The sequence below is a fragment of the Delphinus delphis genome, chromosome 1, assembly GCF_949987515.2.
Source record: "Delphinus delphis chromosome 1, mDelDel1.2, whole genome shotgun sequence".
NCBI lineage: Eukaryota > Metazoa > Chordata > Mammalia > Artiodactyla > Delphinidae > Delphinus > Delphinus delphis.
In genome coordinates this window covers 182,895,391-182,907,120 of record NC_082683.1, presented here as the reverse complement: position 1 = coordinate 182,907,120, position 11,730 = coordinate 182,895,391, and positions in this window count along the sequence as shown.

Here is an 11,730-nt window from a genome sequence, read left to right as displayed (position 1 = left end):
GACCAGCCCAATCCTGCTGCCACATCTGGGGGTGGGAACCGTGTGGGCTTGGAATTTGAGGGGCTCAGCAAGGCCCCCAAACTGTGCTGAGAACTTTTCCCAGCTTGGAAAGTCACAGAGTGAGAGGGAAACTCAGCCAGAGGAATGTGCATGTCAAACCCAGAAAGCTGACTTCTGCCCAGGAGGCAGGCAGTGAGGTGAGGGCTGGGAGTCCAAGATCAGGTCCAAGCTCGCTGTCGTCGGGCAGGGCCCGCTGCCTGGCTCACAGACAGCCGTCTTCTCACTGTGTCCCCCTCCCCCCGACCCCGTGGCGGGAGGAGCTGGAGAGAGTTTCCAGGAGTCGCTAATCCCACTCATGGGGGCTCCACCCTCCTGACCTGATCACCTCCCAGAGGACCCAGCTCCAAATACCATTACCTGGGGATCAGGTTTTAACACATGAATATGAGGGGTGGGGAGGACAGCTTTCAGTCAATAGTGCAAAATTCACTCACTCCGACCCAATAGCCCCAAAGTCTTAACTCTCCTTCCAGAGACTTCAAGTCTCACGCGGTGTTGCGTACACTGGACGTGGGAGAAACCCCAGGTCTGAGGCGTCCTGAGGCAAATTCCTCTTCAGCTGTGAATCTGTGAATGATGTGTGTTCTGTGCTTCCAAGGTACAAAGGTGGGACACACAGAGGATAGACATGCCCGTTCCAATAGGGAGAAATAGGAAAGAAGAAAGGAGTGCCAGAACCAAGTAATTCCCAAACCGAATGGGGCAAGTTCCACTAGACCACAAACCTCGAGACCAGTCCTCGGCCCTCTGGCCCCACCGTCGGGGGGCGGCTCCTGGTGGCCCCCTCACCGGAACCCTGGGGTGGGGGTGGGCCTCGCACTTGTTTTTAAAAATGGAAGTCTTTTTTTTAAAAACGTTATTAGTTCTTTCATTTATTTATTTTTAATTTATTTACTTATTTATTTTTGGCTGCGTTGGGTCTTCGTTGCTGCGCGTGGGCTTTCTCTAGTTGCGGCGAGCGGGGGCTGCTCTTAGTTGCGGGACGCGGGCTTCTCATTGCGGTGGCTTCTCTTGTTGTGGAGCACGGGCTCTAGGCACGCGGGCTTCAGTAGTTGTGGCACGTGGGCTCAGTAGCTGTGGCTCGCGGGCTCTAGAACGCAGGCTCAGTAGCTGTGGTGCACGGGCTAAGTTGCTCCGCGGCATGTGGGATCTTCCCGGACCAGGGCTCGAACTTGTGTGCCCTGCATTGGCAGGCGGATTCTTAACCACTGCACCACCAGGGAAGCCCCTTGCCCTCACACTCTTGTGATGGGAGTGGCGGCCCTGGTCTCTGAGTCGCCTCCTGGGCCATCCCCCCATTGTCCTGGGGAACAGCATTCGGCTTCCTGGAGGGTCTGACTTGTCCTAACCTTATCGTAGGTCACTCAGCCGCACCCTGAGTGCTCTGTTTCTGCAGTAGGGTAGGCTGGGAATGTCCAGATCTTTAAGGTCTGCTTCCTGTGTGCTCCGTGCAAGGCCAGCCTCCAGGCTCTTCTCTCCTCTTGCGTTTCCATTTCCTGGGAGGAGCCAGGCTGGTCCTTCCACACTTTGCTCAGAGCTCTCCTTGGCTAAATACCGTTGCTCTCAAGTTCTACCTTCCACAAAACACCAGAGTCTGAACACGCTCGAGCCACATTCTTTGCTACTTTATAACAAGGGTCCCCCTTGTCTCCTTTCCAATAACACACCCCTCATTTCTGTCATCAGAATGGCCTTTGTCATCCATATTTCTACAACATTCTGCTCAGAATTACTTCCTCCTTATTCCCTGAGACAACTCAGTCTTTCTCTCCAACTCTCTCTTCTTTCTGACCTCTCACCAGAATCCCCTTTAAGGGTCCGTTCACAACAATGTGGGTTTTTTCTAGCAGACATTTCCAAACGCCTCCAGCCTCTACCCATCACCCAGCTCCAAAGCCATTTCCACGTTTGTAGGTGTCTGTTACAGCAGCAGCCTACTTCCTGCGCCCATTTCTGCCTTGGTCAGTTCAGGCTAACAAAATACCATAAGCTAAGTGGTTTATAAACAGCAGAAGTTTATTTCTCACTGTTCTGGAGGCTGGGAGTCCAAGATCAAGGTGCTGGCAGATTCAGTGTCTGGGGAGAACCCCCCTCCTGGTTCCCAGACGGCCGTCTTTCTGCTGCGTCCTCACACGTGTACCTCACGAAGGGGTGAGGGGGCCCGCTGGCTTTTATGAGGGCACTAATCCCACTCACGAGGGCTCCTCCCTCAAGCCCTAATCACTTCCCAAAGGCTCCATCTCCTAATACCATCACCTTGGGGGCTAGGATTTCAACGTATGAATTCTGCGGGGACACAAACCTTTAGTCTCCGGTGGGTCACCTGAGCCAAGTCCACGGAAGAGCAAACATTTTCGAAATGAGCTCATCTGAGAGCTCGCAGGGGCCTTCATCTGAGGGATGTGCCTGTCGCGTGTTTGGGGCTGGGCTTCCCCGCCCACAATGTGAATTCACAAGACAACAATAAGAGCTGCTTTAACAACAGCAAGTCTGTGCGTCGTGTCCGTACGACCAGATCCAACAGTGGCCTTGCTGGACTCCTTCCCTGACTCTGGGAATGGGCCCTGAACATACAAGATTGGTATAGACCAGGCAGTGCTATAGAGCTGTAGGTAAGTGCAAGGTGAGTCCATCATCTTGACAACATCTCTATGTCCAGCCCAGGATGTGGCCAACTGGACGTTCTCCCAGAGGGTTTGTGCATCAGGGAGGATGGATGGTTCCACAAACGGATCATCCGACCACCGGCTGCTCTGGGAGGGCCCACAGGAGTGGCCGGGATGGGACGTCTGGGCCCCAAAGCTGGGAACAGGCTGCCCTCTGCTGGCGGCTCGGGGGCCCCTGGTGCCCCAGCACAAGGCCATCCGCCAGGCTCCTACGCTGGCCGCCAAGCTCAGGAACACGGGTCATCCAGAGTAGCCGTGGTGCGGAGGGGGCGGGTGCACCTCCTGGGAGCGAAACTGGGTAAAGGCAGAAGGCTGTACCCAGAGGCCGGTGGCTGGCCAGGAAGCCCCTAAGGGCAGCGTGGGGCGGGCAGCAGGGGAGGAGGGGGGGTGGAGGCCCGCCTGCAGTGAGTGAAACCCAGTTCCCCTAAAACCGAGGCCCCCTGCCGAGTTCATGATTAATCTCGCTACCCAAAACTTTATTCCCTTTCTTATCCCACCCCTCAGGATTGACGAGTGTCAAAGTAAAGGGGGGGATGGAAACCAAGCAGGACCCTGCGGGACCTTCCCGGGTACAAAAGCCCCTCCGTGTCCCCCGTTTCTTGTTTGCAGCAAAAGGGTTTGGTCTCCGGGGCCTTCTCTGAGTTCCAAAGAGCAGGCTCGACGGTTAATGATCAGGACAAGATCACAGGCCTTCTAGTTCCTCTTGAAGGGATGTAGGTAAGAATCTTTGAGTCGTTCTGCAGAATCTAAGACCCCCACCTCCTGGAGGACGGTGGCTACATGCTGACCACAAGCATGTAGACCCCAGACAGATTGGAACCAGAAGGTTGATGGTTGAGATTCCTGAAATATCACCCGGTCACCTCACCACCAACCAACCAGAGGAAGGTCCAGGAGCAGATCAGACATCCCATAACCCTCTCCCCTTGCCTGAAAGCCTTCATCTCTGGAGCACGCGCTACCCGTTCCCTTGCTTGGCGCCCTGCTAGGGAAGCCTTACTTTGCAGCAAACACCAGCTGTCAGAATTTGGTTTTCTGTGCTGTAAGCACACAAGCCCTTGCTTGGTAACATGGGGGCCCCAGAGGAGGAGGGGGCTGTGGGAAGGGGCCGTACCTTGCAGGTGGCGCCTTGCGGTAGGCCGAGAAGTGGGCGCCCCCCAACCCCGTTCCCCAGGGTCCCTACCACCCTACTTCCTGCACGTAGGTGTGCTCACCTCTGGACGCAGGTGAGCTTCTCCCTCGCAGGATTTGCGTGCTCGTAGGGCCCTGTGGTCTGCCAAACCCAAATGACCCAAAGGAAGAGGGGCCGAGGGTCTTTGCCCATCCCGGGATTTCTTCTCATTTCTGTGGTGGCTGAGCGAGGTGTCCAGGGCCCTTCAGGAGATGCATCTGTGGGAGCAACGCCCGGTTTCGGGAGGGGCCACGCTGTGGGCTCTTGGGGTAGGACGGGAACGCGTGGTCCATCCTGGGGGGAGGCAGCTGAGGATGGCCAGAGGGGTGAGGATAGGGAGAGGGAGAATGGGGGCTGAGAGCTGCTCTCAGATGGGGGAGGAAACCCCCGGCAACTGAGCAGGGTCTCGTTCCCAGACCTAGAGGTGCTGACCTGTGGAGCAGGGGAAGAGCCATCAGGGATCAGCGACTGGACGATTCCGGCCCCTGCCCCTCCCCTTCCCTGGCCCCCTTCTCCCTTCCCTCCCCCCTGCCTCCCTCCTCCCCCTCCCCTGCCCCCTCCCCTGCCCTTCCCCCCTGGCTGTGCCTCTAACCCCCTGCCCCCCACCATGAGAAACACGGGGGAGGCTTTAAATTGGATTCTCAGCCCCACCCCTAAGAGTCTGATTCATCCACCTGGGGGCCTGGGAGTCTGTATTTGCAAAGCCCCTCAGGTGATTCTGATGCCTGGGGTCAGCTAGGCTGGAGGATCTCAGGAGGAGTCGGGCCTCTAGGCCAGCGCCTGCCTCCACCCCCAGCCTGAGCTCTGCACCCCACCCGGCAGCTGGTGGCGCCTCTGAACAGGCCTAATGATTGGAGAGGACCTCCTGGAACTCGCTGTTTCTATCCTGGAGTCACCCAGGACAGGCCCACCCTCCCGGCTGACAGTCCTTCAGAGACGCTGAGTCTGCTCCTGGGCGGGGGTGGGTGGGCAGGGGGCAGACAGACATCCCTGCCTCCCCGGAGTTCCCGACTGAGGCACGAGGGGCCCTGTTGGCCATTTCATCGTCTGAGAAGGAGGAACATGGCCCGGGTGGGGCTGTCCCAGGGCTGGAGAAGCAGACTGGGGGCTTGCACCGGGTCAAGGGGCAAAGCAGAAGCCACCCCCTCGGAGAAGACCCCGCCCCGCCGCGGCCGGCTCCCTCCTGACTCCCGCTTTTGGACATTTTGGAGGTTTCATTCCTTGTCTTGTGCACTTAGTGTCATGGCCTCTGTGAAGTCCTTAAATGCATTCACTCATGTGATCCCCACAAGAGCCCTCTGAGGCCGGCGCTGTCATTACTGCCGCTTACCAAGGACCAAAGCGACCGCAGCCTAGGATGGGGCTCAGGGTCAAATGGCAGAGCAGGATAGAAACGCAGATTGCTGGGTCCAGGCCTGGGTCCTGCACCACGTACCTGACACTCTGCTTGCGAAGAAACTGCCTCAGGCCGGGAAGTGTGGGGTGCGGTGCTGGGACTGTAGCAATAGCCAACACTCACTGAGCACATCCTGTGAACTCAGGCACCCGTCTGGGTGTTGTCTGACATGACCCCTCCACCAGCACTGAGAAGTGGTCATCTTATCCCTTTATTCTAGAAGAGTAAACCGAGACGCAGTGAATTTTATGCGGCTTATTCAAAGTCACTCCCAGGGGTGGGGCTGAGATTGGAACTAGCTGTGTGACCCTGGGCCCACCTCCTCCCTCTGGGCGTCAACCTCTCCTGTGTGAATGGAGACGTTGGCCTCAATTAATTCCAGAGAAGTGCTGCTCGGGCTTGAGAAGCTCCTGGGGATCTTGCGCAGGTGCAGATTCCAGTTCCGCTGTTGGGTGGGGCCTGAGACCCGGCACCTCTCTCGGGCTCCCAGGGGAGGGAGGCACTGATGCTGCTGGTCTCCGGGACCACGCTCAGCAGCTGGGCTCCGGGACCCACCCAGCTCTGATGTTCCGTTTATGGGCCTGGGGAGACTTGCCCCAAGGCCGTGAAAATTCCGGAAGCAGGTTATGGTGAATAAAGCGCTTAGTGGGCATTTCCCGCTCCTGGCCAAGCCCCTGGCCCTGGGCCCTCGACACTACTACTCTGCGACCTCAGCCTGACCCCTCGGGAGGGTTCAAGGGCTCCCTCCTGGGCCACGCAGGGTTGCCTCTCCCTACAGAAGGAGTGAGGGAGGTCCCTGCTCACCCTGCCTCGTCCCAGAACACAATTCACACCCAGTATGACTCACTCTGACATTCCTTCCCACCAATCGGCCGGAAGATCATATTCAAGAATATGCGAGGGGCTTCCCTCCCTCTCCTCAGGCCCTCCGCCTTGAGCCATCTCTAAGGTTCTCCTTGACCCCAGTCCCAGGCTGGACAGCTCACGGCCTTCTCTGCCTGGCCTTGACAATGGCACTTAGAGGAAGGTCTCAGTTATCAGAGGAATACAAGTGAGAATTCATAATCCTCGCTATGAAACCCAAAAGCAAACAGGGAAACCCCAGCACCACGGTCCCCTCAGGTAGAAGGAAGTCCTGGGGACATGTGACCTTTCTCTCCATCCTTTTTCCTCCATCACGCCGCTATCCCATGTGATTTTATTTTATTATATATATATTTTTTGCGGTACGCAGGCCTCTCACTGCCATGGCCTCTCCCGTTGCGGAGCACAGGCTCCGGACGCGCAGGCTCAGCGGCCATGGCTCACGGGCCCAGCCACTCCGCGGCATGTGGGATCTTCCCGGACCGGGGCTCGAACCCGTGTCCCCTGCATCGGCAGGCGGACTCTCAACCACTGCGCCACCAGGGAAGCCCCCCACCATGTGATTTTAATGAGGTTCTGTGAATGGTTGCCCTTTAGGAGGAGAGGGAAGAGCCACCCACCAGTGCAGGGAATGTCAGAGCTGGAAGGGGACTTATGAATGCTGGGACAAGCCTGGCACACGACCAAGGAGAAGCCTGCTGGATACCATTCTAGGTGCAAAGGTGTGGAAGCGAAGACGCCAAGCTAAGTGACTCTTGTCTCTGAGGTTGCGGGACTGAAGGGGTGGAAAAAGATACTTTCTTGTCTTGAATTTTTTACAGCAAAAGTGCATTCAAGTATTACTTGCACTTCAAACACTGTTATTGTTAAAAGACAAAGAAAGCCATGAACTGGAAAGCATTCTGTGTGCCCGAGTTTGCCCAGCTGGTGCCCGTGGGTTGACTGAGGCCCCTAGTTCCCTGGGCAGCAGTCAGGCTTCTTCTGATGGTCCTGCCCCTTGACCCAGTGTCCCCGAGGATGAGGGTCATTCCAGGGAAGCACCTTTGCTCCTAGAGCAGGGGCATCCAGATGCTTGGATGACGTGGGGAAAGGGAAAATTCTGCAGGCCCCGACCTGAACCCACAGTCCAATCTTGGAGCAAATGCCTTCAAGCCCAGACTCAGCCCCGTCGGAGAGGAGGCAGTGGGCGCTCTCGAGACGAAAGGGAGCCCTGGTGAATCAGGAAAGTTATTGGGCTGGAAAGTGATTAAAGGCTGAGCGTGGGAGGGGATTTCCACCAAGAGATCCCAGCCCAGGAGCAAGCCTGGGCAGTGCCCTGTTGCCATCTGTTGCAATGGTGCCCGTAAAACCCAACTCGCTGGAGACTTGAAACCTTGATCCATTTTTTCTCTGTTGCCCTTTAGAAAAACAGAGATCCGAGGAAACCCCACAGCCCTAGAACTAAGCTCGCTACACCAAAGGGGTGTGGGCAGGTCAGGAGAAGGCTCAGGGAGAGGAGGGCGGGGAGGAACTGTGGACTGAGGTTGCGTGTGTGTGCGTGTGTGCGCGCGCGTGTGTGTGTGCGCGTGTGTGGTGTGCGTGTGCGTGTGTGTGTGTGTGTGCATGTGCGTGTGTGGTGTGTGTGTGCGTGGTGCGGGGGGAAGCAGACTGCGAGCAGACCCACTTTCCTGTCCCATCAAGGTGAGGGGAGCTACCAGACCTCAGGGACCTGGGACTGCAAAGCAGACAGGGGAGGAGAAGAGATGCTCCTCTCGTCTCACCAAAGGGGAGACAACCGATCCCCCCAGAAACCAGCCAGACTTTCTTACAAATCTAACACGGGCTGGGCAGCCTTCGTTTTATGGGACCAGGAAACTGAGGTCAGAGAGGGGACAGACTTGTCCCAGGTGTCACGGAGCTGGGGCCCCGTCTCCCGGCTCAGTGCTCCGTCCTCCACCCCGGTGGTTTGGCCGCATCAAAACCACCTGGAGGCTGGTTACGACACAGGCCCCAAACCCAGAGCTTCTGACTTGGCAGGTCCGGGGTGGAGCCTGGAACCTGCATTTCTAACAAGTTCCCAGGTGCCGCTGCTGACACACTTGAGAACCGCTGCTCTAGACCCTTGCTGTCCAAGCATGTTCCGTGGAAGCTTCTAGAAAAGCAGAATCGCAGGTCTCACCGCAAACCTACTGAATCAGAATCCGCATTCACAAGGTTCCCCAGGTGAACTGTTTGTACCTTGCAGTCTGGAAGCACTGTCTGCACCGCAGGGCCTCTTCCTTCCTGGGAGCCCAACCCAGGCAGCCTGGAGGAGCCATCCAATCCCAGTTGTCAGGGGTCTAGGGGGAACCTGGGGATTCCCGTGTTTCCCGGGGCGGGGGATGGGCGAGCGAGCCACAGGGGTAGGAGGGGCTGCACACCCAGCCCAGGGGCTACTCTGCTGTGGTGCCCACCCCCAACTCCAGGAGGCCCTGCAGTGCCCACCTGGGGAATTGCCAGGCCAGCTTTCTACCTAGCCCCAGGGATTTTATTTTATTTTAAAAATATACGTAATACACATGTACTTAATGTCATGTCCCCACCATTACAATATCATACAGAATAGTCTCACTGCCTTAAAAATCCCGTGTGACCCTCTGGTGGTTATTATTATCATTCTAAATAATATACCTAGACCTCTCCTTATTAGTTCATTCACTCTAGGTAGCGTTTATTGACTCCTGACAATGAAAGAATGGGAAACTCCGTCGTTATCCCTTTTCCTCCTCCCAGTTTTTTGCAGTTCCGTTTCCGTTTCATCCACTCACTCATTTATGTGCTGAGGCCCCCGTGGGTGCCAGGCAACAGTCTAGGTGCTGGATCCACAAGTAAAGGAAGCAGATGAGACTCCCTGCTGGCACACAGCCTACGTTCTAGCAGAGGAGACATACAGGAACTAAGGAAATATCAAGACTTGTAGATGGTGACACGCGGTATAGAGAAAAGTCAAGCAGGGAAGCGGATGCAGTATGTGTGCCTGTGACTATGTGTGTGTGTGTGTCTGTGTGTGAGTGTGACTGTGGGGGGCGGATTTAAACAGGGTGGTGGGGACGACCTCACTGAGAAGGTGATGTCTGAGTACAGAGCTGTGTGCGGTAAGGAAACGAACCTAGAGATGCTGGGGGAGGAGCGGTCCAGGCAGGGAGGAGCCTGTGGCCTTGCGGGCAGGCTGGTGAGGAGACTGGCTGGAGGTGGGGGAGGCGTGGGGTACAGGTCAGGAAGAAAGGGGCAGGCCCCCCCAGGGCTGCATCACCGAGGGGCCTCAGGCTCTGGAGGATTGCAAGCAAAGGGGTGATTCTCTCTTCAGTTTAAATTTGTACCGTGTTAATATACATTCTCTTTGTAAATACAATGATCTTCAATGCTTGTTCTATGGACTGAGCGTCGCAATGAATGAGCACTAAAGCGAACTTATAATCAGATTAAGTGCACATTGTAGAAAACAGCAGAGATTTGACTCCCTGAGCCTCTCTGGGCCCCGTCCTTCCTTCCATCCCATGCTGTTCCCATCTTCCTTCCTACCCCGTCCCAGGCAGCCACCTGGAGTGGACCGGGCGCCCTACTCCCCACTAGGGAGGCTCAGAGCACCTCCAGCCCGCTGCTCCCTGGGGCCATTTTGCAGTCCAGCCCATTCCATCTGGATGCAGACGGGCTGACGGTGCAGACCAACTTCCCTGGGCGGGGGAGGTGCACGGGGCAGAGGGAAGAACCAGCCCCGGTTCTGCCCAGCAGAGTCCCCTGTGGAGTCCACAAGTCCACTAGAATTGACTGTCTCTGGGACTCAGCACTGCCCCAGCCAAGCCCCAGAGGCTGAGTGAGAGCTCCATTCCCAGGGGCAGTTTACCCAGGGACTTGGTACCCAGGGGCGGTGTTCCCCGGGGGGGTGGGGTACAGATGCCCTGGCACTAGCCCCCTGCACCCCGCCCCTCTAGATCCTTCTGAGGCTCAAGTGATCCAGCTGGAGTCTGAGCCTCTCCCAGATGGGGCCACCAGGCAGACACCAGTCTGGGCGAAAGGTTTAGAATGAGCCCTCTCCCCTCGTCCCCAGGGGGTGGGGTGGGGGCAGGACTCCCACGTTCCAAGTACCTACACAGGACGCCGGGGGGGATGTGAGGCTGGGAACCGGACGTTTAACTGGTAACGACCTTTCCAGCAATAGAGTACGCCCTGCTGAATTTCCTCCCGTGGCCTCCCCGTTACCCAGTGCTTCTGTCTTTTTCCGGCCCATTCTCCTGTGTCCAAAAGCCTGGCACCCCTCCAGCCAGGAAGCTGAAGAGAACAGTGTGGGTGGCTGGTTCACGTTTAAAAGGAATGCTGTGTACCCTGATGCTTACAGAGAGGTGCTGTGGTGTCAGCAAAAGATCGTGGGTCCTCTCAGCCACCACGCAATCTCATCCCAGCTTTGCCATTTAAAGAGCTGTGTGACCTCATCTAGGTTGCTCGGCCTCTCTGATCTCATCTGCCACGAGACTCAAAAACACGTGAGAGCTCTCTGTAAACTTTCCAAGCCCATACGTTTGTGAATTCACCTGGGTCTGGAGAGAGCACCAATGTGTCCCAGGCCCGGAGGAGGAGGAAACGACAGCGATAAAACAGTCAGGAACAGAGCTGGTCTGGAGCCCTGTTTCCTCAGTAGGATTCTGGATCATGCAGGACTGTGCTGGGTTGGTGCACTCAGGAGATGCCTATGGAGGGATGGAGTGGGGGGCGTGGGTGTTGGAGGCTGGAGGGAGGGCCACAGGAGGGCATGGTTGGTGGGCAGGCTGAGACCTTGGGGTCCCTAAGGCAGGGCTGCGGGCCCCTCAAGCCCCCTCCACTGCCGCCCTCTGGAGCGGTCTATCTTGGTTGCCTCTCTTCTCTCCTGGCCTGACCACTCCCTCCGGTGGAGGGGCCTTCTGGGAGTCAGGGGGTTAGCTGGCCCACGTGCACGTGCACGCGTGTGTACGCGTGTGTCTCCTGCAGCTCACGGGCTGCAGAGCTGTGGGTGGGAAGATGAGAGCTCCTGACTTGGGTGCCGCCGGGCAGGGCGCCCTCCCCCTCCACACTGGACCCTCTCTGTGCCCGTTAGGCTCCACAGCACTGGGCAGGAGGGTGGAAACACAGGGTGTGAGTACAAAGAGGTCTTATGACTGTCATTATTACAAATCATTATTCCCATAATAAGCTATTATTAACATGTATATGAATAGGTCCCTAAGAAATGGGAAGTCCTGGAGGAGCTGACCAAGATGGGGCGGCACTAGGACCCAGGGAGCTGTCTCCCAGTGCCGGGGCCGGGGTCCTCCTCGTCAACTAAAGTCAGTAAAACTGGGGGAAGGGGTGGAAGAATTCTTTTTTTCAATTATTCATTTATTTATTTATTTATCTGGCTGTGCCTCACGGCTTGCGGAATCTTAGTTCCCGGACTGGAGCCCTCAGCAGTGAAAGCTCGGAGTCCTAACCACTGGACCACCAGGGGATTCCCTGGAATAACATTTCTTGAGACTCTGAGAGTTACCAGGCTCTGTCCTGGGCTTTTCACAAATGTCATCTAACTTATTCACTAGAGCTCGTGA